Source organism: Harmonia axyridis, chromosome 6, assembly GCF_914767665.1.
Source record: "Harmonia axyridis chromosome 6, icHarAxyr1.1, whole genome shotgun sequence".
In the NCBI taxonomy this organism is placed as follows: domain Eukaryota; kingdom Metazoa; phylum Arthropoda; class Insecta; order Coleoptera; family Coccinellidae; genus Harmonia; species Harmonia axyridis.
In genome coordinates this window covers 16,044,103-16,067,579 of record NC_059506.1, presented here as the reverse complement: position 1 = coordinate 16,067,579, position 23,477 = coordinate 16,044,103, and the positions used below count along the sequence as shown (strand labels likewise).

The 23,477-nt window shown below is 35.0% G+C and overlaps 1 protein-coding gene across 3 annotated transcripts in view; it reads left to right on the top strand.

Moving 5' to 3' along the window:
• Nucleotides 1–23,477, top strand: part of LOC123682000 (neurotrimin-like) — a 910,163-nt gene that overhangs the window by 120,647 nt on the left and 766,039 nt on the right. The window contains exon 1 of one of the 3 annotated variants that reach the window (XM_045620380.1): nucleotides 5,875–6,070. The exons of the other annotated variants lie outside the window; for them this stretch is intronic. The gene's annotated coding sequence lies outside the window, so the exon portion shown is untranslated. Of the gene's footprint in view, nucleotides 1–5,874; nucleotides 6,071–23,477 lie in introns of those variants that run through there. 3 annotated transcript variants of the gene reach the window in all.

Genomic DNA, 23,477 nt, shown 5'->3' with positions numbered 1-23,477 from the left:
TTCCAGGTTTATTGAAAACGGAAATTTTTTTTTGCAAAATATACTTGATAATATTTTTTCATATTTTCTGAATGCTCAATCGATTCCGAATCCGAATGTAAGGATAATAATGATATAGTTCATTTCTGTGTAACTACAGGTATAAACATTCATCACGGAGGTACATGATGTAGGTACATGATTCATTTTATTTTTCCTGAAATTTTACAGTAGCTTTTCCAATAAATAAATCAACAGTAAGTAGCAAAAAAACGTAAACAAAAATCTTCTGAAACTACTTATGACACACAAATCTGGATTATATCCTCTATTCCATCTAGAAGAATGGAAAGTTGGTTTATCTTTTAAAATTATTATCTTCAATCCATTCAGTTAATGCTATACCATTCTAGTCATTAACTGCATAGCCCCACATCAAATAGTGACAATTGAAATCACCACAATAAATTGAAGGATGAGGGAGAATGACATCGAAATTTCTAGGCCAAAGAGTATTAGGGGGTTTGTAAATATTGATGACAAAAATATTACAAAATTTGAAGGCTATAAAAAACACACCGTCAACTTCACCTTTCCGAACCAATTCAACATTAGTAATTAATGATTTAACAACATAACAAGCTAGACCATAAGCAGGACTCAAAAGGTTTCAATACATAACCTGTTATAAATCCCCTTTCACGGAGTTGTTTTGCTGTTGCCGTGTGGGTTTCTTGTAGAAGGATCACCTCCGCGTCATTGTCTATGGCCAATTTAGACAAAAAATCGCATTTGTCCTTAGAAATTCCTTCAATATTTCAAATAAGCGAGGTAAGCGGCTATATCTCAGGATCCACTCATCGTAGAGACTTGCGGTGAAAAATTTTAACACTAGAGTGTACAAGAGAATTCACTGGAAATTGTTTTGAAGTTCATACCTCTACCGCTAGGGGGCGTAATAGCTACCATCGAGTAGAAAAATGAATTTTACTCGAAAATGTTTCATATGAAGTTGAAGAAAAAATATCATCACTGTATTCCTTGGAAAATTCTTTATCTTTTTGAATTATCACTTTCGATTTTTCGACATCAAATAAGGTAGGTGAAAGGGAGAAATCTGACTAATTGAAACGCCTGTAACTTCAGTTTGGCTCAACATTTTTGAGCAAATTAGATCTCGTCTGAAAGATAATATCTTGTTGAGTGAGGATTTTCTTAACAGAAACAGAAATTCCATCAAATTTGCATGAAAACACCTGCAGGTCGCAAAGAGATAATTTCATGCGTTCTGAAGTTATGGCCGGAAGAAGATATTATTCGACTGATGCACTTCGAAAAACCAAATTGTGTATTTAAGTTCTAACAGAAACAGAAAGCTCATCAAATTTGTATGAGAAAACCAACAGGTCGCAAAGCGATAGCTTGAGGCGTTCTGGAGTTATGGCCGAAAGAAGACACAATTTAGTTTTTCAGTGCATCAGTTGAAGAATATCTTTTTTCGTCCATAACTCCAGAACGCCTGAAGCTATCGCTTTGCGACCTTTTGGTTTTTTCATACAAATTTGATGGGCTTTCTGTTACTTTTAGAACTTAAAGACACAATTTGGTTTTTCGCAGTGCATCAGTTGAAGAATATCTTCTTTCGGCCATAACTCAAGAACGCCTGAAACTATCGCTTTGCGACTTTCAGGTTTTTTCATGCAAATTTGATGGAATTTCTGTTTCTGTTAAGAAAATGCTATCATTACATTTGAAATTTCGGAGTAAAATGAACATAACAATGAACTTCTGACTTAGCGCCCCCTATCGAAAGCAGCAAAATCAAATTTATCATGACTATATTTTGTCCTCAATCAACAAGACATTATGTTTCAGACGAGATCTAATTTTCTCAAAAATGTTGAGCCAAACTGAAGATACATGCGTTTCAATCAGTCAGATATCTCCCTTTCACCTACCCTTATTTGATGTCGAAAAATCGAAAGTGACAATTCAAAAAGATAGAGAATTTTCCAAGGATTACAGTGATGATATTTTTTCTTCAACTTCATATGAAACATTTTCGAGTAAAATTCATTTTTCTACTCGACGGTAGCTATTACGCCCCCTAGCGGTGGAGGTATGAACTTCAAAACAATTTCCAGTGTGTTCTCTTGTACACTTTAGTGGTAAAATTTTTTACAGCAAGTCTCAACGATGAGTGGATCCTGAGATATAGCCGCTTACCACGCTTATTTGCCCACCCTGTACAAGGATCGCTACAGGCCCATAATAATTGGGTAATCATCTCCCATAGATTTAAACAGTTTGTTTTCTTTAGAAAAACATAATAAAAAAGCACAATAAAAATGAAATGCGTCTGACACTTATGACAGTTGTCATAAGTGAAAAACAGTTATCCATTAAATAGAATACATAGCTAAACATAAATCAAATAACGATAACAGTGATAATAATTTTCATAATGATAGGTATAGATAGGGATTTTTCGTACCTATCTCATACTGGATTGATTGAAGTATCGAATGTAATTTCTGTCTAGAGAAAAATGTTTCAGTCAAAACTATAATGTGTAGATAACTCTTCAGAATACGTTCTTGTTAGTAGGCCGAATTCATCAAATTCTTGTTTCTATGTTTCTGATTTTATTATGATATACCTTGAACCTAGATTCCACATTATAATCATTCAAATCATTCATCTCATCTATAAACCCAGACTCATGTTATACAACATCAAAATCCCTCAAAAACTGATCCATTTCAAAAACACAAATATCTCAGAAAAAAAAAACAAATGTAAATTTATGTTAACTTATGAAAGTATTGGGCAATTTAGATTTTCGTACAAAACAGACAGTAGAAAATCTCAGCCAACCGACTCGAGCTTCCTTCCACTTGACTACCACTGTGACCGATTTCTGCTCTTTCCTGATGCTTCCTGAAGATTGTGACCTCGTCCTTTCCAATTTCTCCATGTAAATACAGTCATATTTTTATATTTATTTTAAGCAATTCCATTCAGAATCAATCGAGGAAATTCAGATTCTATATCCGGAAATATATCCATGTTGTCTAAGGTTATATAAATATTTCATTGTCAAATTTTGAAGATTTCATTCTCGATTATAATAGAAGCGAAAATATAAAGCTTCATTTCTCATTTAAAGCTCTCATCAATATAACTTTTGAAGAAAGGAGTGTTATTCTGGAAATAATTCAGAGTAAAAAAAAATTGCTTTTCACAGAAACTGTTGAAAGTGCCAGCTCTTTTCACTTTCTGAGACCAAGCGTTACTTGGTTTGTGATATTGAAATTTTTTTTCATTATTCAATCTTGTTATTCCGTTTTTTTTCTCTGCTCTATTTCATTCACATCTTTGAGTCGATTTTCATTTTTTAGGTGATCCCACAAAAAAAGTCCAAGGGAGTCAAATCTGGAATGCGGGCTAGCCATCTTATAAAACATCTCAAAAACTGCGTTACTGCGGCAATATTGTTTTCATAAAATAAATGCTCAAGTATTCAATTATTCACAATATCGCTCCAAATGCTTAGAGATTGTATTCCTTGTTTCAGGATTTCTTCGAAGTCGTTTGGATTATCTTCTGCCCAAGAATGTGTATTTTTTCAGTCGAACATATCCGAAGTGTTAAGGAAAGCTTTGCAGATACCTAACACGAATATGGAAACAGAATCGAAAAATATCAAACGGTTCCTTCATAACGGCCATCCAGAATTCTCCTGTGGTCCTCTAACACAATTGAAAAAAACGAGTGGTTAGGCGAAACATTCCAGATGGTAGTAAGATTATTAAAAAGCGAAAAATGAATTTCCCTGTAATTTCAACGAATCTCTGTAGGAAGTCGAACTCTCGACCTCTCGAGGTATTATCCAGAATGTAAATTTGAACTGATGCAACAATATTAATTTTCGTTAACAATAATTCAAAGAATTTGACAGTGTATTCGCATTTAAATATATTTTGCAATTCTGCTGATGTGCTGTTAATTCTCACGTCTGTGAAACGGAGGAATACAAAAACAAACTCAATGCCTTACAATTGGTCCAGCAATACTGGCAAATATACAATAAAATATAAAAAAATATAATCACTTTGAAACAGAGTATAAAAACTTACTCATGAGAATACGTTCGGACAATTACCATAAAAGAATCTCTTCCAGATAATAAAATGAGGTGCATGTGGGCAATTTATAAAGATGTGGTAGCCAAAATGAGCGCTCCAATTGTCATTTTGAAGGAGCAGACGTGGTCAATCAGTACAATAGGTTTTTGCTTGACATAATACCTAGTTTACTGAGAAATAGCACAAAGTCTACGTTCAGTTGTAGTTTTCCACCCAATCGACACTCGTTCAAGCTAATTATGTCATTCAGCTCTACAAAAATTCTAATTAATTCGCATTGGTGCGGCCAGTCGAATACACTATTAGTAACATATAACAGAAGTTCTGAGCTATATAATCAATAACTCTTTCACAATAATTTCTGTATATGAAAAAGGGGATCGCAGTTTATTTGAAAATTACCGGCCCATTAGCATCTTACCATCTTTTTCTTATTTGCCATTTGAAATGGCTATGTATGGTAGGTTGGTATACAACATTTATCAGCTTCAAAGAAAAATCGTGAAAATTTTAATTTTTTGAGTTTGTGTTCTCACTGAAATCTTCATTGAATGCCATTCGAAAGCAATTTAAGAAAAACGCCAATTGTTAAACTTTCATTTATCGTAAATGGAAAAATCTGAAATATTCAGTTTTGTAGACTTTTGTGGATAGTATTTGCTTTATTTTCGATTAACCCTGCTTCTTATTAAAGTTAACGTGTTTTTTTATTTTAACAGTAAAAATTAGATGCCCTCATAATATTACTTACGAGGATATACCAATGAAAATATAATGAACCATAGTGTAAAATTTTTGTTTTTCACCCAGCATCAAAATTGTCCATTCCGATCAGAAAAGATCTATTACCTTGGTCTCTCTACATTAAACTTCAAAACTTGAATTCGTTAATAATTTTTTCAATTAAAAAGCATGTATATTAATCTTCTGCAATGAGTGATAAATTGTAGGCGAGTGAAATTTGTCAGCAAGAGTCTAGACTTCCATATTCGGATTCTAATGGATTGGAAAACTTTCCAATCAGGTTGAAAACAAAATTGAAGGGTTGAGTGAATACTCAAAACATTCGAAGTGTTATGTGTTGCTTTATTCTTATAAATTAATATGAGAGATACTTATTTATTATGTTTGTAGTTACAGAGTTATTCGTATTGCACGAGTTTTAATGGTTTTTGATATTTTCAATGAAGGTAATTTTTTTGACAACCCATCTATTATCATAGTATAAGGAAAGGAAAGTGAGCCAGTGTAGTGCTTTTTTCGATTTTGTTGATGTTGAGCGCCTTCTAGTTGTACTCACGTTTAACTCGAATTTTACTGTCAAAAATTGGTCCGTAAAGTTGAGCCCTCTGAAAAAATTGGTGTTATTTTGAAGAAATAAAATATTTGAAATAGAGTGGTCAGATTTCTATATTTTGAATAAATATTCGATGAATATTCGAATATTCAAATGTAGTGGTAACTTAATAATAACATAAAAATTGTTGGCAATGTCATGCGACCCCTCTTCAACCACGCCACTTAATGAATTCTCGTATTTTTTCTGCGCTATCTATATCTCATGATTCAGCGCCATCTATTATCGAGTTACTTCTCCACTTTGGGTAGTGACGAAATCCAACTACAGTAGCGATCCCTGGTGACTATTTCCTTGCCGTCAAACGGCGGTTGGCTTACTATCCTTTCCTTATACTATGCTCTCATAATATGTCGTCTATAGCTCTATTTTCGAGAATTGTCTAAAAGTGAAAACCGTCAGCTGATATCTGAAATTGTTTTTTTTTGTCTGTAGAGTGGATGTCATGAATGCTTTAAATATGCGAATGTATTAAATGAAAACTAATGAAGAATTCGAGGTAAAACTAGATTTTTTTTTTGTCCATCTTGGCGTTGTACAGACGAAAACTCTTGAACGGAATATGCGGAGGACTTAACATTTTGGGGTAAGTTTAGAATATTCCGATTGAGTTTGTTAATGGGCAGAGACCAAATTTACCAACCTAAAAGAAGCCAGCTCTGAAAAATGCAAAAAAAGAGTAGGTATAAGGTCATCGAGGTCTTCTACCGATATATTCATTAACAGGAAACCAACAATTTTAAACCTGTATAAATTTGATTCAGGATTGGTAAGAATGATGAATATCGATAATGAATACAACAAGAAAATGAGAGATAGATACAATAGATAATCCGATCAGTGAACACATATAACTTTTCATCACGAAAATTGAAGGAATTCTTTAGAAAGCACCTTTTCGAATTTTTTTTTGGCAAATTTGCTCACAAACAATGAGATATTTCAGTGGTATTAGAATCGATTTTTTTCAAGAAAATTGAATCTTTTCAGTTAGCCAACGTTTCGTCAATTTTTCTGGATATATTCAAGACAAGCAGATAAAGGTAATTTCCTACTTTGAATTATTTTCCCGAACTCAAACAAATTCTCACTTTCACAAATTCTTTAACCCATTAAAACCCATTTTTTTTTTAATTTTGCTTTAATATTTGTGTATGTTCCGTGAAAGACGACGTCCTTCTTTATGGTTCCAAGAAGTGAATTAAAGAGAAGAAGACCTAAGTAGAAAAAAAGCTGTCCTCATATGAGGACGCAATATATATCGCTGCTCCAACATGTATTAGGTCTACAGATAGCTGAGACTAGTTTTGAATTATTTAATTTTTGTGGCAAATCATCTCCAGTTTTCCAGTGCTATGTTAGACAAACGATTATGCAATCACTCTGAGATGAAAGCAAATGTTGAAAGTAGTTCACACTATTTCCGATCGATTGACCGGTGTGAAGTTATCCACATCCACAAGTAGGTACACTCCGAGCCAAAAGTAGTTCTAAGCAAAAAATGGTATATTTATGATTTTCAATATAAAAATGGATAGTAATTTATTATTTGACTCAAGCAATACTTTTTATTATTGAACATTTTTCATCAATTCAGAGGGTTGTTAATGTTGTTATAGGGGCCGTTTCTAGTTGAAAATTCATAACTTTTTTGTTTGAAAGAGTACCGTGTTCTACTTCTAGTATGTTTACTAGAAGCAGAACACTGACATACTCCATATAGTTTGTCAGGCCTCGGGGAGGGGGGAGACTGCGATTTTGGGGTTATTTTGTAGCTAAAAATTCATATCTTTTTGGATGAAGAAGAACCGTGTTCTGCACAGTTATGGAGTATGTCATTTGATTCAGTTTTCTTCTGTTCATCACATACTAAAAGCCGAACACGGTACTGCTTCATTTAAAAAAGTTCTGAATTTGTATCTACAAAATACCCTCAAAATCGCAATCTCTTCCCTCCCCGAGGCCTGATAAACTATATGGAGTATGTCATTTGATTCAGTTTTTTCCTGTTTACCACATTCTGAAAGCAGAACACGGTACTCCTTCATTCAAAAAAGTTATGAATTTTTAACTAGAAACGACCCCTACAACAACATTAACAACCCTCTGAATAGCTAAAAAAATGTTCAATAATAGAAAAAAATATGAAAAGTTTGTATTGCTTGAGTCGAATAATGAATTACTATCCTTTTTCAAATTGTAAATCATAAATATACCATTATTTGCTTGGACCCTATTTTTGGGTCGGAGTGTACTTGTCGATGTGGATAACTTCACACCGGTGATCGATTGAACGTTCTGGTAAATAAGTGCCTACTATTTTAATTTCATTTTTTCAGGGAATAATCCTTTTTGTGTCTAAATCTAACACTTTACAAAAATATGCCATTTTAGATATTACATCGTCCTAATTCAGATTATGCCATTTTTATTGGCATAACGAATTTTCCAATGAGAAGAGTGTAAGATTTTTCATAAAAAGTCGCCCGCCGGACAATTTTTCTTATGAGCTCGCATATAGAATCTTTTGATCATAACTTCTTCAGGCCAAAATTCCGGATTGTGAAGTTGGTCTCTTATGAACGGAACTTTCACTAAAAAGCTTTTTGAATCACCTTTTTTCTTCTCAAATTGTAGTTCCAATGCTTTTTGATTGAAACCTGGTTTTCATGTGTTATATGTTTCAATCATATTTCCATTCACGTGGGCCTGAAAAACAATGTTTTTTTCTCTTGTCCCACAAAACTTTTTTCTTTTTCGTTTTCTGTCACTTTGCACGTTCCGAGTCCAGTAGGCTGGATTTCCCTCGTCTTCCTGGTCTTCCTCCCCTGAACTGAATTCCGTTCATTGTCCTGAGTTTGAGTTGATATCTTCCCTTCTTGTTTTTTGTTGATTTGGTCTTATTTACTAACATTCCTCTGTCAATTTCATAGTCGCTCTGTAGGTTAATCAGTTCAGGCATTTTAATTATTTGCCCAATTTGAATTTCAATAATATGTTATTGTCATTCATCAATTTATTTTTGTCTTCAAACTTTTTGATTATTTTGATAATAAAATCAATTTGTGATGTCTCATGGGTAATGCAATATCAATAATTAATAAACAACTAAATTACACGATGTTGAAATAATCAGTTCAAGAAAATCAAATAATGCAATATCAATAACCATCGAACGCATAAATAACTGGCTTAGACTTCTACGATGTTCAAATAATCAGTTCGAAAAAATCAATTGATGAATCATCAGTATAACTATCTAAAACATTTCAAACTGACTTTAGAATTTCACAATGTTTCAACATTAGTTGAAGAGAATCAAATAATGAAATATCAATGACTACATCCATTCGAAACTGGCTTTGGAATTTCACAATATTTCAATATCATTAGCAGAAAATCAAATAATGCAATATCACAATTAACCATAGGCATAAACATCTGGCTCCATGATAATCTAAACCTGCTTGGAACTCCACGATGAACATCCCAGCAAACAGTGGTTCATCATTCGAGTTAACAAACCCAATCCGAAAGAAAAAATAAAAAAAAAGGAAGAAACCCCATAAGAGAATAACATTTCGTTATAATATCTAATTGTCAATGAAAAATCCTCAATTTTTTTCGAAACTATTGACTATAGAGAGAGTGCTTGTTGGCCAAGAAGGTTTCAAAAATATTATCATTGTAAGATCTCACAGCTGTCTTTTGGATCGTGCAAGTGACTAACGGCCTGATTACTGTTCTCAACCTGATAAACAGAGAAATCAATGAACGTTCCAGGTAATTTAGTGAATCTGAGACATGAAGAAAATGCTGAAACTGCTACTACGAAACGTACTGGTGTTATTCATCTCGTCCTTCCGTATACATATACACTTATCGTATAACGTATCAGGAACCATAGAAAATTGAAAAAAAAACCAACAAGGAAGACATAATATTTCGGTGAACACAAAGACAAAATCGACGAAGTTGAGGAACTAGGTAAATGATACACATTTCATATTCGTTCAATGTAACTATTTGATATTATACACTTTGCTATAATATTTTCTGAATATCTTTCTGGGTGTGAAAATTACTTGTGTGTATTCCTTAGTTGATGAATAAATAAATAAAAAATAATTTTACTATTAAATGCTTAGAATGTTATTTCATGCTTTATGCAAAATTTTAAGCTAATTACTGCAAAAAAATCATAGATAATTCAATTAGAATATTGGATACTTCCGTTTTTACAGATACGATCGGTATGAGATTTTGCGTGTATGTGATAAATAACCACGTTGAGATTCGTGCAAATTATCAGGTAGATAGTGTCATTAGAACCATAAAAAATATGAGTTGTAATTAAGACTTGAAGGTGAAAATATATAAACGATTTAGGTTATGCAATTGAAGATCAGAATAATGAAGTGGAAACCGGAAAATCGTGATTGATGCCATTCCACGAATTCTTCATTGGCTCATTATGCAGCTATTTCATAACAGGGATAAAATATCGATAATATGTAAATTGCTAACTGACTAAGAATATAAAATGGAAAGAAAAAACGAGTCACTTGGCGGTTTGGAGAGGGTGGTGATAAAATGGAATTCCATGGAACAACGTGTTGTCGCGTCGAGGACATGCCTCAGGCAATAACAATTCCAATCTTCATGAATGGAAAGAGAGAGGATGTTCTACCTCACATGCCCGCATCAAAATATGTGACGTCTTCGCTGCACAAACCGAAGCTATAGAGAAATGCTTTCTAATAATAGTAAATATTCAAATTAGATAGTCATAAATCGGAATATGTTTTCAGAAAGAGAATGTGATGATAATATCTCATCGACATAGAATTGTTTCACAAAAGACAGAATTTTACATTCGGGGTGTAAATCCCCTGTATTATACTGGGCCTTTTTCGTCTCTATTTTGACGCTTTTTTGCATGTCTATTTGGTGGCTGATTACACAGAGCACCAAACAAAAAAATTTTTTTGGTGCCTGGGATTTTAGCACTTAATTCGTTTCGTTTTTCTCTATCAGCTCTACTTTTTTAGATACATCAACTTATCTACCTATGTATATTTCATTCAGTTTATTCATTTATGAGAGTTCTAAAATTATTATACATATATTCATCAATCTAGGAACAACGATTATATTAGCAGTCTGTAATTGAGTAAATTCCAGGTAAATCTATAAATAGTGAAACCATTGCCTATCAAGTTACAGAACTGACCATTTTAATCCCCTAACTCGGGTAAGTCTCACCAGTTTATGAGTTATTACTAATGAGAGGAAATCGAATTCGGCGAGTTATTTTATGTTAAAAAAATAGTGTTTTTGTGTTATTGAACATAATTAAAATGAGTTCAGGTTCCAGTTCAAAACGTGGGCCCCGCATCTTCTATGTAAAACTTGTACAGAGTAATTACGGACTAAATGTCTATAATTCCGCGTACAAATGGTTTAGAGAGAACCAAAAAACCACTTCAACGATTCTCATTTCCGTTTATTATAACTAATGGAATCATTCGAAATAACCGCAGTAGTTGGACTTATCCCAATGTTGACCCGGCAATACGCCCTATCCCGCACTCAGATGAAATACTGATTCCAACATTTCATTAGCTACCATATATATCTGAAGACGAATATTTTCAGGGCCGTCGCTACCCAAACTGGCGCCCTAGACAGAGACCCATTTTGCCGCCCTAACAGAATCTAACTCTGTAGAATGCTAAAAATTAATATTGGATAATCGAGGTCCAGCGCCTGCTCAAGCGTTTCTACCGTTCTATTTTTCATGGATTCAAATTTTAATCCAATAGATGATTTAGGATAAGTGAAATGTAATAAACAATAAACGTGCTCAACTGAATTCTAAAGAATATATGATAAAATATATGAATTGAGTTCAGGTTTCAGATCCTTCGTTTTTTTTCTTTGATATGATGAATATATTCACGATGCAAAGATGTTTAAGATTAGTAAATTTGATAGAAAATATCATCAGTGAAATTCGTTTAAATAAAAAAAAATTATAAAATTCGTTCTTCCAGTAAATGTAGATAATGTCGCCCCCTCCATTATTTGCCGCCCCTCTAGAGTGGGCCCTGCAGTTTCAGATTCCTAGCTCAGTTTCGATTTTAGAAAAAGCTTGAAAATCTGTTTTTTTTTTGTTTAAGATTATCTAGTAAAACAATCGGATGATGCGGATGAGCCATTATCACTAGTTAATTTGATATAGAAAATGAAGAATAGATATTATAAAATAATGGAATGTGGTATGAAATGATAATGAATAACTTCTTATATTTCTTGAGAAGTATCAGTGGGAAGTGATGAAATTGAATTGTTTTCTCATATTTTGCATTCCATTCTGAGGGAATCAAGCCTCATCTGGATATTTATGAGTATAATTTATAATGCGGACCTTTTATGGTTTATGATGTTATTTAAATTTGTCGGTATTCCTTCCTGTTGTTGCTGACTGAATGAAGTCACATTTGGTACTTCGAATTTCTACACATGTGATTTTTGTTGATCAAACTTGAAATGCCACCCTTGAATTTTGCCGCCCTAGGCGACCGCCTACTCTGCCTACCCCCTAGCGACGGCCCTGAATATTTTCACTCTGATCGCACTTGTCATGCTAATCATAGTTCTGATTCTAATGAAACTGACAGTGTCTATGAGGGGACGTCATCAGTTCCTCGAAGCTTGAATCAAAATGAATTGAATGATCTCACCAGGGATCCCAATTTATCGAAAAAAGCATCTGAAGAATATAGTACCATAGTTTTGGTCTTGCAGAAAGTAAAGTATCAACATCAATGAATGATTTGTGTAGACTTAAAAATGGTAATTTTTGTTCTTGGTCAGCAAAGTGGTTACTCGAAATATCCGTGTTTCTTGTGCCTCATCTGGAATAGTAGGAACAAAACACACTGGGTTAGAAAAGATTGGCCTCAGAGAGAAAACATGGACGTTGTGGAAAAGAATGTTATTAACGGTTGAAAGAGAAAAAATTCTACTTTCTCCGTTATATATAATGTTGGGCTTAATGAAGCAATTTGTGAAGGCTCTTGAAGAGAATGGGTAATGTTTAGCATATATAGGGATAAAAATACTTCAGTTGACCACAGAAAAATTCAAAGCAGATATATTTGACGGCCCACAAATAAGACAATTAATTAGGGATCCTGCCTTCATAAATTCAATGAATCAAGTTGAACGAGAAGCTTGGAAATCATTTGTTGCAGTTGTAGAAATTTGTTTCTCTAATTCTGTGGTTATTCCGTTCATTCTTCCACATCTTGTATAACAAAATCGTGCGAGAATATATCAGAAACGCACAGTTTTCATGGTTATATTTTATTATTCTATGTTGGTACTCCGAACTTTCCGCCACGGCTTTATCTGTCAGTTCATCAATTTGCCTTGAAGAAATCAGTTCTGCCAACCAACATTTTTCAATGCAAAAATCACTAAAATATATTTATGGAAATATTTCATTAATTTCAATGAAAATGCAATGAATTAGAGAAAATAATGTATAATACTCGTACAGAAGGCTCATTCTACCACTCGTTCATTCCAAAACTCGCCACTTCGTGGCTCGTTTTTGAATTTTGAACTCGTGGAAGAATATCAATGCCTTCTGCACTTGTATTATAAATAACTAATTCTATGTTGCTACTCCGAACTTTCCGCCACGGCTTTAGCTGTCAATTCATCAATTTGCCTTAAAGAAATCAGTTCTGCCAACCAACAATTTTCAATGCAAAAGTCACTAAAATATATTTATGGAAATATTTCATTAATTTCAATGAAAATGCAATGAATTAGAGAAAATAATGTATAATACTCGTACAAAAGGCTCATTCTATCACTCGTTCATTCCAAAACTCGCCACTTCGTGGCTCGTTTTTGAATTTTGAACTCGTGGAAGAATATCAATGCCTTCTGCACTTGTATTATAAATAACTAATAAATCTCAAAACTATGTTGAAATGGTTAACAATGTGCTTTATAGTTTCAAATCCTTAGGGTGCAATATGATTATTAAAATACACTATTGTTGTTCAGAAAATTTAGGAGACATGAATGAGGAACAAGGTGAAAGATTTCACCAAAATATTAAAGTTTTGGAAGGCCGCTACCAAGGTGGCTACATGATGGCAGATTACTACTGGAGTTTAAAAAGGTACTGTCTGAAAAAAACATTCAAGAATGTCGAGGAGAAAAGCGCTTTCGAAGTGTTGAGTGACTATTTGATTTCTTCAATCTTTTTTTTTGTTTGCGGGTACGACATAATATTGTATTTTGTATAACTAAAATGAAAATTATCTACTTACTACACTTACGGATTTGTGTAATAATGTAACTTATATCCCTCTAAAATTGTATATCTCAAAAATTTGGGCTCCTTGTTAAAAATGAATACGTTATTTGAATTCAGTACATCAAATTGATATAGAATCTGCTCAAAAAACCTCGACACCAAAACAGCTGTTTCCCTATAATAATCAATAATGATAATCATAAAAGGGAAGTGGATAGGAAATCTTTAGGGATTCACCTATCAGGAGAGTTGAATCGACTCAGGCTCACCGCAGAATTCAAGTGCTTCCTGACCCGGGAAACTGAAACCTGATGGAGGATCCCTGTCCAGGGTTAATGTACAAGATTTAGGATCGTGAAAAGCGATCAAAGGCCGTTTCCCCCACGACACGGTGGAACCCACTAATAATGGTGAATTTAAGGAATAAAACAATTTTGGTGTATACACGGCAGGCTAGGTGAAACCATAAATAGTATTATAGATAATCGCTCTAATAAATCTATTCGGCATTCTTCTGGGTTTTCGAAAAATGCAGTTTGTATATTCCGCTGTTGCCCATCTCTTTCTGGTCTGGTATCAACTCTGCGCTGGTTTGTTCCTCGGTATTCTTGGTAGAACTGCTTGGGTGAGTGCTGCGCACTCACTGCTTCACTAGTCGGGGAAACTCGTGTTATTATCTTCCTAGAATGTGGAGGTTGTGGAGGCGCAGCATTTTGTTCGACAGACGCCCGTCTCTTCAGCACTCTGCAACCAACGTCCCGCATGCTGCCATGTCCAGCGTTGGCTCCCGACACGACATGACGAACCTCAGGCAGCGGATAGATCTTACTACTTCTCAAATTCTCCTTCATTCATGGGTTCTTCTGTGTCGTAGGGGAGAAGGCCTTTGATCGATTTTGAAGATTCGCAGAGCTACGGTGGAAAAATTCTAGAGCTGATTTTCACACTGCTTCGTCCATTACCCAGGACAGGGACACTGACAAGTTTCAGCGTTCCAGGTCAGGGAGCATCTGGAATCTGCGGCGGGCAGAAGTCGATTCAACTCTTCTGATAGGAGGCAAGATTTTCTACCAGCTACCCTTTTATTACTATCCCCGACTTAAGCCTATACGCAAATCTAGCGATTCACCTAGAGATTTCCTACCGCTGCACGGTAAATAAATTTTTTTTCATTGTTATTGTAGTATCCAATTGTTGTTCTCTGTAAATCATTGACATATGGTCACCAGAATACTTGGAGCTCCATTAGTTTCTTCAAGTGTCGAGGCCATGACATTTTCAATTAATTTACATGGAATCAAATTTCTTTTGTACTTAAATCACAATATATATTTATAAGTTTTTGAGCATGTCGTTTTAATTTGAGTTACGACAGAACCAAAGTTCTTTTGTGAATCTTATGGTGACCATTCACTAGGTTCCTATTTCGTGTATTCGGAGCCAGTTTCCAGTCTAGCAGTCAAGTTCAGTCTTTTATTGAGTGGGGAGCCCGAGTCCCGAGAAGGTCGACTGTAAATAAACTGGAAGCCGACTCCGAATGCTCGAAAAAGCAGCCTGATTAGTGCATTAAGATATTTACTGAGGGTTTAGAACGCTCCAAAACGAACATGTTGCAGACCATATATCTAAAAAGCAACACGTGAAAAACACCTCTAGCCCAATAACATTCCATAGTGAATGACGTAAATTTCTAGGAATCGCGATGCGTTATGTGAGCGGTACGGCCAAGGTTTTTATTGGACTAGGAGTGGTATTTGGTATTTCCCCGATATCAGGGAGATAAAAGGTGTGGCCCAGATGGAGGGGGAAAATCAGATAAAGATGGTAGAATGAGACAAGAGGGCAGTTATCAGCTAGTTATCAGTTGGTTATCGGAGAGTTATCGGTCAGAATAGTCAACAGTTAAGAGTCAATGGTTAGTCAGTCGAGACTTGCAGACGGAATGCGAATGGAGTAGAAGTGAGACGTAGACAAGGGTACTCTGAAGAAGTAGTATTGGACGACGGTTCTGTTTAATTAACATTAAACGAGTGAACACGAAATTCAGTACCGTATAGTGAGATATTGTAATTAAGATGGATATATCCTTTCAATTATGTGTACTGTAATATCGAAAGACATTGTAAATGGATATGTATATTATTAAAAAAGTGTTTCATTAGTTTAAGTACAACCTCAAGCAAAGTCAACCAGAAGAAGACAAGAAGTCAGGTTATCGAATCATATTCCTTGTCAATCGATAAACTAATACTACATTATTATTATATTGAAATGAAACATCTTATTAGAAAACCTATTATTAATAATAATAATAATAATAATATTTATTTATTTCACAGTATAAACATACAGGAAAACGTTAAGAATAGCAATTATATCAATAAATATCACAAATAACATAATTTTTGTACAAACATGAAATATCAAACATCAAAAAATATCACAGTCGAAAAGTTCAGTCACCTCATATATCGCTGTCCTCAACAGCATCCTCTTCACCTCTATGCTGAAACGTTTTTCATTTAGAGCCTTCAAACGATCAGATACCATATTGTAAAATACAGGACCCCAGTGATCAACGAATCGCTGAGTAGATGCCAGACGATGGAAAGGTGTCTCCAGGGCAGCCTTGTTTCGCGTATTATAGGCATGTCTGCTTGAATTTCTGGGAAACTGGTGGATGTTTTTGTGTACATATTTGAGGCAGGCGTGAATGTACATACATGGCACAGTCAGAATTTCCCCGGTTATGAAAGTTTCCTTGCAGCTATCCCTAGGTGCAAGACCATACAGTGCTCTTACTGCTCTCTTTTGAAGTCTCAACACCCTTAACGCCTCGGATGTCGCTCCCCATAAAAGGATACTCTGGAAGGCTACTGCGTGAAAGTTGGCAAAATACGCTTGACGAGCTACTACAGTTGAAGCACACATTTTCATTCTTCGGATGGTGAATACTGCCACTGATAATTTTGATATCAGAGAATCGATGTTGGTCTTCCAACCTAACCTACTTTCTAGATGGATTCCAAGAAACTTGATGGGCTCAGCTGTTGGTACCGAATGTGAAAGCAAGAGATGTTGGGGTTTGCTCTCATTCACTTTCAGTTTGTTGGCCTGAAACCACTCTGCCATGCGCTCCAAGACTGTTGTCACATGATTTGTATCTCCGCAGCGTTCGCGCCTCTCACCATAATTGAAGCATCATCAGCATATAGGGTGCCTCCATAGGTTTCAATATTGCCCATTAAATCATTGATGTATACCAGAAATAAGATCGGCCCAAACACCGAACCTTGTGGAACACCTGTTCTGACACTTCCAACACTCGATCTTTGATCTAACCATGTTACTATCTGCTCCCGATTTGACAAGTATGAAGTTATCAGTTTATGAGCCACCCCTCTCACTCCATAATGGTGTAATTTGTCGAGTAACACATCATGATCGACGGTGTCAAAGGCCTTCGTTAAATCTAGACACACCAATTCCACCATATCATTATCATCCCAAGCTGATGTTGTGAGCTTTATTACTTCACAAATCGCAGACATTACTGATTTTCCTCTCCTATAACCATGCTGCCGTTGTGAAGAGAAATTGTTTTTTTCAATTATAACTGTTTTTTTCATTATAACTGTTATACAGGGTGTTTTATTGGTAAATGTACAACCGTAACCTGAGCTACCCTAGACGAGTCCAAAAAACCTATATATGATAGGTGATAGGGTGGTTTATGAATTTACCCATATTTCCAATTCCTTATGACTTTTGAGCCATCAGGTACATCGATTGATCTTTGAAATAAATAAAAAAATCAGGTCCGTATTAGAAAAATATGGAACTTTTCACAAGCTGAGATTCAACACCCTGTTTAATGAAATATTGAAATTTAATGGGAATATTCGGAAAGAGCAGAAATTTTTCAATGCGGATCAGTTGATTTTAATGTCTTGCAACGTCATTCAACTCATCGAAAATTTCGGCCAAAAATTTAATTCAATAGTGGAATTGCACTAACTTCTCAGAAAAATCGTACATTGAGGTCAAATTGAAAATTTTTGTTGTTTTGCTGATTGAATATTTGTATTTCCTGATATTCTGAAGATTTTTCTTAACTATTTTCCAGAAAATCTTGGCTTGTGTTATGGCAAATCAGCAACAATGATAAACAATAATAAATGAACCAATAAAACATTATGGAAAAATCACAGATGTTGCTAGAAAGGACAATCGTTTTGCTCGATACACATTTTTGCCTTTTTTAAATTATGTCGAGTAGCTTTTTTTATCATGTCTGGATTATTACGGATCTTATTGCATGCAACTTCGATAAGTTGCAAGAGAATTTCCTCACTTCCCATTTCAGACGAATACACTGAGGATTTCAAATATTCCTAAATGAAATTAATCGACAGGATTGAAATCTGGTGATCTAGCGGGCCATCCACATATTTGGAAAGTTCTGGTTCATAAAGTTTCTGACGTTAATTGAGGTCCCATCATGCTGAAAATACGTACTGCAATGTTCATATCTTTGGGTAATACTGGTAGATGATTTTGAAGGAAATCTTAATAAAGACCCATAAGCCGCCTTGGTAGGATGTATGCCCCAATCAATTAGTTTTTATGAACTCCGCACCATACGTACTTCGAAAATTTGTGTTCGGATTTGGTATACCTGATAGCATGAGAATTTTCTTCAGCCCACATATCTGAATACCTCAGATTGAAGACGCCATCCCTCTTGATAATGGATTCATCAGGAAATAAAATTCTATTAACCATTCTTTCATTTCTTAAAATTCATCGACTTTTCCAATCGTATTTTCTGGAGATGAAAAGGGTAAAGGTTATTTTTCTTCTATCTCCGCCATACAGTCACATGACATACGTTTAGAGCATTAATAATTCTCCTAGTGATGTGGTATTAGCGTCACAAAAACCATACACGAACAACAAATCGGCATATTCTTGATTCGAGAATTTATGAGGCATTATTATGTTCGATTTCAATATTAAAAACAAACTACAATACCTCAAAAAAATGTCTTTAGCAGTTCCATCAGTTATAAAATTTCATGTCATAGCTATTGTTGTAGTCTACTCGAATAAACTCTTGTGGGATTCGACACAAAATAATGTATTAAAATTTGATTATTTAGTGAATTGACAGAATATCAGGACATACCTCTGAATGAATGTATTCAATCAGCGGAAGAAGAAGATTTCCCAATTTTAATCTCAAATCACGATTTTTCTGAGAAATTAAAGAAATATCACTATTGAACTAAATTTTTGTCCGAAATTTTCGATGAGTTGAATGACGTGCGGGATATTGAAAGTCATAATGATCCCGATTGAAAAATTTCTGCTCTTTCCGAATATTACCATTAAATTCCAATATTCCATTAGCTCATGTTGAATCTCAGTTTGTGAAAAGTTCCATATTTTTCTAATACGCACCTGATTTTTTCATTTATTTCAAAGATCTATCGATGTAGCTGATAGAGTCAATTTTGCGTTCCAAATATCAATCAAATATACTGGGTGGTTCAATAGTTATAAGGAATTGAAAATATTGGTGAATTCATAAACCATCCTGTATATCCGTTATGGGGAAGATTAGACCTACCATATATAGGTTTTCTGGACTCGTCTGGTGTAGCTCTACCTTAGGTTAACGTATTTATTTATCAATGAAACACCTTGTATTCTTCAGTCTCGTTATCAGGTGATATATTATGAACGTTGTGTTGATCGTCCGATCATCGCTGGATTGTTTTTCCACATGGCAGACTTGATTGGACTGACTGAATCTCCGCTAGAAAAATTCATATTTTTAGCTGCATTTATCAGACATCAAATGATGGAATGCATTGCCCAATACCGAGGCCATCCCCATGAATAATTTCGTTCACATCATCCGATTATTTTTCGTAGAGTGTCAATGTCTCAATTATCTAGTCTATATTTCACATAATTCATGGAACGTGACGTGAAAGAAATCTTTTCGGACTCGACACAGAGAACAGAAAAGATGCCATATTATTTTATTGATTGAAATTCAGTATAACTCTTGCATTGCAAGTGTCGAGCGAGTCTCTTCGACTATTAATCCCTGAATGTGCTTGCTGAAAGCGAACAATTGTAAAGAATCTTACAAAATGTAATAATTGTCACAAATCCTTCCATCCTGGTTGTGCAAATAAAATTAAAAAAGTGATGTGATTGTCTTCCACTGATTATAACGATGGTAACTTATCCCCCATGTCGGATAAAAATATTATAACTAGTGAGTCTGCCAAACAACAACTCCTAATGAAAATAATCTACGAGTTAGAAGCGAAAAACTCATTACAGGTGGAGAAAAACTTTTTTTTTGAGATTTCAACACTCGAAGATGTAATTCTGAAGAAAAATGCCGAGATTAATAAACTTATCATTACCTCGGTAGTGCAGAGGATCAATAGTCGACTGTGGTGCCGAAGGTACCGGGTTCGAATCCTGGCTAGGTCATGGATGTTGTGTATGTCTGGTGGTGGTAAATGAATTTGATAGAGGTTATAGAATAAATTTGCATAATGACTGGATGGTGATTCACCAAGGTAAAAAAACTAAGAACTGAAATTAAAAGAATAAACTCATGAAATAAACAAATAATACAAACCTAAACAAATATGTTGGTGAATCCTCTTCTTGTCGACCATCTGGCAATGAGTCAGTCACATTCAAAACAGAATATTTTCAGAAAGACTGAAAGAGTTTTGTCCTAGAGAAATGCGTTCTCACACCACCATATTATAAGTTTTTGTTATCACAAATATTTTATGATTCCTCAACCCAGTAGTGGCAGGGTTTGAACCTGCTACTACAAGCACGAATTGGGTTAAGTAGTGGGTGTATCTCTCTCTCTATATATCTTTTGAACAGAACAGGTATGAAGATGGGTAATAAAACTGAGGATAGAATTAGATCGCTCACCGATTACACTCAGGTGACTCAGGCAACTGTCCTAAATCGGAATGAAGAATGGAATGTCGTTTCTCAAGGGGGATCGATTCGAAAACACTAGTTGTTGGGAACTGTTCAGAAAATCTGTCCGTTGAGGGAATTGGAAGGTTCAGCATATTACATGTCACAAATTTCAAACCAGAAACAACGGAAAAAATCTACAAGTATTTCTAGTATACAGAAAATATAATATAAATATAGCAAAAAATTTGAAATGGTCATTTTTCAGAAATGCCTTGTAACTTGAGGATGAGTCAAGATATCCATGATCTGCTCCCTGGTATCTTATTATTTTGAAAAGAAATATTTTCAGTTTCAAAAAAGATAAAAATTCCGCAACGAAAAATTTATACATATTCTTTATAAAAAATCTAGTGGACTTTGATGTCAAACTACGAGGTCACATTGAATATTATTTCACAAACCGATTAGGGATCCTAAATCGGGCCCGATCGCCGTCTGACTTGAAATCCGATGGACCCGATGGTGTAAACTGTGCTCCTGCTCATGTTCATGCGATGCGATCAGACAGGAAGATCGGGTGAGATTTAGCAGGAAATATTCGTGAACGGTTGTGAAATGCTTTTATATTTTGTTCGCACCCCGCGTTGTATTAGTTAATATGTTCGATTTGATATGATGGCACCTATAGAACTAAGAAAAAAGAAGAATTGTCAGAAATGATAGAGATATTTGAATTCAAACTATCGTGGACCCTTTCCAATCTTCATATTTCAATAAGAGATGCGAAAAACCAAGCATTTGCTTGCTTGCTTCCCGTGTATAAAAAATTAAATCCGCAGCAACTCCAAAAGATGTCGTGAAAAATAGATAATACGATAGGCTTATACAAGAAGTCAAGAAAGAAATTGAAAAATTTCGGAACTTCAAGAGAAACTAACTCTAACTGAGGATTGGATCGGACGTTAAAGATCGAGTCGAGAAAATACAACGTCCTGCTGAGGCAGAGACAGGGGGATCGGGAACAGGAACTGGAATAAGAGGTTGGGGATGAGTCGTGAAATCCGCGCTCAAGATAGTTTCATGTCAAACATTTTTTGATCTAGGTTTTCTCCAAGGAGTTATTTCAGAGGATATTTTGAGATGGGTCACCTTGTATATTTTGCTGCATGAAAATGAATCTATGGTATGTTTGAACCTGCATATGTTCTGATTGTTTTTTATGGTTCTAGCTTTTAAGGTTTCCTGATTCAATCCAATTATAGTTATCATTTCAATTGGTGATACACCATTGTGTGAAAATATTTTCTTCAAACGCCTTCATTTCGTCACGATGTCTGTATCTTTCGAGTTTTGAGCCGCAAATGGTTTCAAACGATGAGTTCCTATTTAATAATGATGAATCTATGATCAAATTCAATTCTATTTTTCGTGAAATTTTGGATAAGTTCGGTTCTCGAATGCCATATTTGTGAATGATCGAAATCCAACTAGAGCAGGAACAACAGTTCAAAATTTTATGCATAATCTCAAATTGATCACATCTCCAGAACCAGAGAAAATTCAAGAAGAATATCAAAAGCATCATACAAATTATTACCGTTAAAACTAATCGAATTGAAATTTTGTTTCGGGGTGTGAAATGATCGTTTCAGGCTTGAATTTTGTGCTCATCGCATAGGAAATTTAAGTAGAATATCTATAAAAAATTCCAAATATTTCCGTAATATACAGAGTGTATCAGTTTTAATCGTTAAAAATTTAATGAGATATTCTCCTCGTTGTCCTGATTCGGAAAAATGTGAGTTATATACCTCTATCTCGAGCCCTAAGAGAGATACAGTTCACAAGAAAAAATCATTTTTATGCAATAGCTTCATAAAGAAGCTTGGATTCAAAAGCAATTTTGCATGCCTACCGTACTCCCTAAGGGCTATTTTATGAAGATATTTTCGATTTTGGGGGAACATCAGTGGCGTGCAATTCGGCCACATCTCAAGTTTTTCGAAGAAAAAAGTATAGGTACCGCTGTTTTTTTGAAGAAATGAATGGAGCAATATCGAATTGCAGTTCGATTTGGAGTATAATTTACTTTTACAGAACAAAATTTGAAATTCCCGATCAAGAGATTATTAGATAGTTATTTGGGCTGTTTCCATCATCTGTGCGGTTGGATGTTTCCGACGTTTCGACAAGCATTCGCCTGCCGTCCTCAGGGTGGTGGTCCTGAGAAGGACCGATTGGGTGGTTCTGGAGATCAAGGAAGTCTGGGCACCAATCATAAGATCTGATCTGAGGAAATTGAACCCGGTCCAGGTCGGAAGCACCTCGACACCACCAAATTAAAAATGAATCGGAATTCGGACGGATAACTGCGCACACCATCTGCGCAACCCGAATATTCGACTACTGCGCATCCCAACTGCGCATACAGGTGTAACTTATATTAAGCTTAATGCGTATAGATTACTACCTGCTTCTGTAGACTAGTGGTGAGAGTTAAAGGATTGCAACCGATACGACTAAGGTTCAAACCCCGATACCCTCATACGAAATCGAAAAAAGTATGGTGCGTACAAGTCCAGACAGACCAAGTTTGGCAAACGGTTCTTCTCAGAACCACCCAATCGGTCCTTCTCAGGACCACCACCCTGAGGACGGCAGGCGAATGCTTGCCGAA